We start from the raw sequence: 5672 nt of genomic DNA on the forward strand, positions 1-5672 counted from the left end.
TGAGGAAGGGAAATTACCAAAGAAATAATACAAAAAAATCCCATGAAGTGCCCAAACGCAATGAATAGTAATCAAAAAATAAAACCTCACATCAAGGCATGATTATTATAAAATCTTAGGACCCCAGGAATCAAAAGAAGATTCCAGAGAGGAGAAATGAGCCGTAACAAAGGATCAGGAAGAAGATATCATCTGACTTTTCAATAGCAACACTGGATGCTGGAAGGACATGGAATATATGGAAAAAATATTTCTTAACTTGTGGATTTAGCCAAAGTAACACCGAGTGTGAGTGTATAATGAAGACATTTCAGACATGCAGGGTCTTGAATTTTTTCTATTAATCTTTCTTAAGAATCTACTAGGGAATACGTTTTACTAAAATGAGTGAGCAAATCTAGGACACGGTAAGGATGAGCTGGATACCAGACTCTAGGAGAGATGATAGCAGGAAATTTCCTGTCCTAGGATGACTCTAACTGCTTTCCTGCATGCCAATATGTAGACCCTAGAGGATTCGATTGGCCCAGCTTGGTCGCTTGCTCATCCTCCATCAGCAGGGGTCCAAGTCCTAGGATTAGCCCAACACCAGAACCAAGTAGGTAAGGGGGGCAGGGGCAGGTTCTCCAAAGGAAGAGATGCCAAGTAATGAAACCAAGCAAATGAAACCCAGAGTGGCTGTCCACAAAATTTGTAAAATTAGTAACAATGAAAATAACAGCTATTTGTGCACAGCTTGTATAGGCCAGGAATCATGTTAAGTGTTTTAGCCCATTTACCTCTCACCAGCTGGGTGAGGTTGACATGTGAGGAACTGAGGTCGAAGAAAGGCTAAGAGACATTTCTGCTACTGCTTGTAAATGGCATAAGCAGGATACAAACCTAGACGTGTCCACCCCGACCCAGCCTCTGCCTTATGACGATCTAAGCATATTGCCCTCTGAGTAAGAATACTTGTTTTCCTAGGAGTAACTCAGCTTTTGCACCCTGCATCTCTGACTGTCAGGCTCCACGGGCTGTAGGAGATTGTTCTGGTATCCAGAGGGCTTCTGTATGTCTACATTAGTCGTCCTGATGCTTGTTGCCTGCTCTCATAGTAGGCACCCAGTGTCTACATCACCTCCAGGGGCAAAGCTTTCTCATTCATTCTCTCCTCATAGCCATCTTTGGGCAAGATCTGGGCTGGGCCAGACGACCCTATCAGGGAACCTTCTCTTGCTACATACACTAGCCTTCCTCAGACTCTGAACCTCTACTCTCTCTTCCCTTGGGATGGGGTCCTTCTCTTTTGGGTATGCTACATGGGAAATTGAGGGGCAGCCTCTGTTCCAGTGGTGTTGGTTGCTACATTCTCTAGGTCAATAACTGCTCCTTGAATAAGGCTCACACATCTCTGTGCAAACACCCACTGCACCTTTCCCCTGCCCTGGGGCCCCTCTAGCCTGCCGGATGGCTGAATTAGAACTGGGTACCCCACTGAGTCCTCTGGTACCCATCCTACACTGCTTCATCCCTCGCTCCTCCAGCCCCAAGCAGCCTGTGAGCAAGGGTCTACATGGTCAGCAGTGTACTGACCCCTCTTTGGCTACACCCAAGTCTGGAATGTCTTCTCCTTCCAGTTCCCTCCCTTCATGATTCAGAAACCTTCAAACTTCTACTGTTCCCTGGGCTGGGCAGCTCCTGTTGGGTGTGGTCCGGAGCTTGCCTCTAGTTGTAGAAACACCATGATTGAATTTAAACACTAAAATTACACATTCAGCATTATGAAAGTGCTGCTCCTCTAAATGCTATGTCTTCAGGACTGAATGACTCACTTGTCTCCCTTGGATGCACTGTGTCATACACGTAGGTTGCCTGTAGCATATATCAGAGTGGCACAGAAGCTCCCTCGGAGCTGTCACTAAGGTCACAACAGCTAGAGATGGCCACAGAGAAACTTTCTCCTAGGTGACCTAGAAGTGGGGAATTATGGCAGTTCTCATGAGCTGCAGAGGAACTTCTCTCCCCATCTGTACCCGTGAAAGAGCATGGAAACAATGACCAGGGTTCCCAGGGGACTGGGCCTCGTGGGCATAGCCTACAAGGCCATGTGCAGCACAGCCCCACCACCTCCCCAAACCATTGTCTGCCTCACTCCTTCTCAGGGAGAGCAAGTCTGATGATCCTATTTAAAATGTAACTCGACTCCAGGATTCTGGAGTTCTCTTTCCCTGATCCTGTTCCCCTAAGAGCACTTAAACCTGCAGCCCACTGAAAAATGTACTTATTATGTTATTGTTATTTCCTGTCTGTCTCCACTAGAATTTAACTGGACAGGGCAGGCAGGAATTTTAGTCTGTTTTGTCCAGGATGTATTTCAAACATTTAAAACAGTGTGGGCACATAGTATATCCTCAATATACCTCAATATTTGTTAAGTGAATGAATGATTCACCTATAAATGTCTATGGTGGTTTTAAAATATATTTACTAATTCTATGACACTGCTCCCTTCAAAGGTAGAGCTAATTTTCTCCCCAACCGAGTGACCGATGGGCATCTGATGAATAGAATATGACTGATGAAAAAGACAGCTTTCACCTGGCTCTCTCGTGGATCAGTCACTCTGGGGGAAGTTAGCAGTCTTGTGAAGACATTCGGGTAGCCCGAGAAGCCCACGTGAGGAGAAAGGGGACCTCCGTCACCAACAGCACCAACCCGCCAGCCACATAAGTCAGCCATCTTGGAAGCAGGCCCTCCAGGTGACAGCAGTGACTCTAACCTCATGAGAGACCCCAAATCAGAATCGCCTAGCTAAGGCACCTCTGAATTCCTAACCCATAGACATTATGAGGATAATAAATATTTATTATTGTGTTATTCACTATGTTTTGGGAGTAATTTGTTCTTCAGCAACAGAAACTAATATGATTTCAAGGTCACGTAGCATATTTAAAATACGATTTGCTCAAAAAGCTCACTATGCCTCCAACTTTATGAGAAAGCAACGCTATATACAGTGAAGCCCAGCTGCTGATATGTAAATGGAGGTTGCGTAGGTTTGGTGGAGAGAGAACAGGCCTGGGGACATAAAATATAAAAAATTACCAGACAGTTCCCAAACTGGCACTTGTGGGAATATCATTTTGAGGCGTGAGTCCCAAGAAGAAGCATGTGTCAACAGGAAGATGGTACAAAGATTTGAGCCCTAACTCGAGGCATAGGCTTGGCAAAAACACTTGTCCCCTTTTTCGAGTGCCTATTGTTGGTTTGTTAACAGTGCTCGCATGTAGTGAAGCGCAGGGCCCAGGCTGCTCGGCAGCTCGCAATCTGGGCTGCAACAAAGGCTGTGGCTGTTGTTGTCTTCACTTGACTTCAGAGTGACCTTAAACTATATCCCCTAGTGGTGAAACAGCCAGAATAGTACACAACTGAGGATGTTAATTAACACCCTACAGGATACATGAAAAATAACCACCGTCTTCCAAGTCTTCATCAGATTATCAAATGCAGCTGCCATCACTCGTAGCCCATTTCTCTTTAGTGTCATGAATGATGTCAGATGAGAGGCTCTGGGTGGGAGCTTCCAGCCTCCTGCCCTCTGCCACCTGACTTGATCTGACAGAGATGTTTGGTCCCTGGAGCCCACTCCTGCTCCTGGTGCATCTACATGCACGGCTCACACTTCCAATCGTGCAGACACAGCCAGTCTCAGTGTAAGAAACTGGGCCCTCGAGAGAAAGACAGCATGATTGGCTTTTGACAGCATGATTGGAAGTTTTCCTTTGGCTGAAATTCTCTCATCTGGGAGTTTCAGCAGATTACAAGGGAAAAAACAGAGAGGGCTTTAGTCACTCGCTGTTCGGCTACTCCTATCAGTCTTATTTAACAGATGGAAGAAAAGACTGGCAAAGGAGGTGTTTATGGGTGTTCAGGTGGAGAAGTCAGAGTTTCCCAGAGACACCCCTTGCTAGTAGTAATAATTATAATCATAGATAATGCTTACTGAGCATTTGCTATCTGCCTGGGGCCATGGTAAGCACTTTATGTCTGTTCATATTTAAGACTCGTGACTCCCCTAGGAGGTAGGAACTATTTTTATCCCCATTGAACAAGGAAGAAACTGAGGTTCAGTACAGTAATTTGCTCATAGTTGCCTGGTGGACCCGGAGTCTCTCCTGATTCTACCTACCAAAGAACCCGTTTCCATAAGTAGCATGCGGTCGCTGTCCTGGACACTGGGGTGTCCGAGCGTCTGTTTCCAGGTGTGTCTCAAGCCTGTCATGCCCAGACAATGGTCGACAGCAAGGAAGGAGGGGGCGGAAAACGCAAAGTCCTGAGCCACCTCTCCATGCCGCAATCAAGGTTCATAATGATGGCCCCAGGTTACAACACAAAAAGTTAAATCATGGCCTTTTCTTTGAAAACTAGAGAGATGAGTAATGTATTTTTGAGTGATTTTCCCTCAAATGATTAATATTTTGGGAAAAGTGTTGGTTCTCAAAGGGGAAAACTTCTGTTATCTGGTGTATACACTACATTCCCAAGACTGTCGGATAAGTGAGATATCTTGTATTAACACTCTAACATACTCATGTAATTTGAGGTGATACAACTTTCCCATTTTGCAGGATCCCATTGGTGGCCAATGAGAAGAGGGAACTAATCCAATGTGCCACCATTAGCTCCTCCCTGCTCTGCTCAGAACTCACATAGGCTGCTCTAGGGGTGGCTGTCTGGTTCACATAAATAGACATATCAGTGTCTCTACATCAGAGGAAGGATCAAGGAGAGTCTGTCCGAACACCACATCCACCTTTTAATAATAATAATGTTTGCATTAATAACAGTAACCATTTATTCAGTATCTGCTTGGGCCAGGGCCCTGTGCTAGGCACTGGCATATATTTCCTTTAATCCTCTCAATCACTCTATTGAGGTAAATATTATTGTGTTTATTATTCAGATAAGAAAACCAAAGTGCAGTGAGCTCAAGTAACTTGCTTAAGATTACAGGGAGAGTAAGTAGTTGAGACACATATTTGCACACCAAACTTTTTCCAAAATTCATGTCTTTTTCAGACAATCTCATTGCCTTAGGTCATGACAGGCAGAGAAGATACCCTGAACTGCTGGGGATCTTTATACATGGAGAGAGAATTGAGAACAACTTCTATAAATGTAATATTATAAAATTAGGTTGATTAAAAAACATACACACATATGTGATCTGCTCATTCAGGATGAGAGCCATCTTTTAATATAATCATCTTGGAAGACAATAACTTCTTCTAAACATTATCTAAAATGCTTGCAATTCCTCTTTGGAAACTGTATTCACAACTAGTTTACATTCTCCTCCACTCCCGGTTTCTTTTGGCTACTGCCAATTTTGAGCAAATAATGGTGTTTCCCAGATTGATCACACCTGTTGGTCACCAGATTTACTTTCAAATGACTTCAGTTGTTTACAGATAATCAAACGTACTTACAGAGTAAGATTTGAGGCCCTGGAGAATTTGTCGTAAAAGTCTGCTGCAGGTTCTAGGGATAATTTTAAAATATAGTGACCCATGGCAGCATGGTTGGAAAAATAACAGCATTTTAATGTGTAATTCTATAAGTTTATTTGTTAAAATAATGAAGTCATACTATTTGCAGCCACCCAGCCTAGAGTTACACTAACTCTTCCC

This window comes from Pteropus vampyrus, unplaced genomic scaffold, assembly GCF_000151845.1.
Source record: "Pteropus vampyrus isolate Shadow unplaced genomic scaffold, Pvam_2.0 Scaffold287, whole genome shotgun sequence".
NCBI classification, from domain to species: domain Eukaryota; kingdom Metazoa; phylum Chordata; class Mammalia; order Chiroptera; family Pteropodidae; genus Pteropus; species Pteropus vampyrus.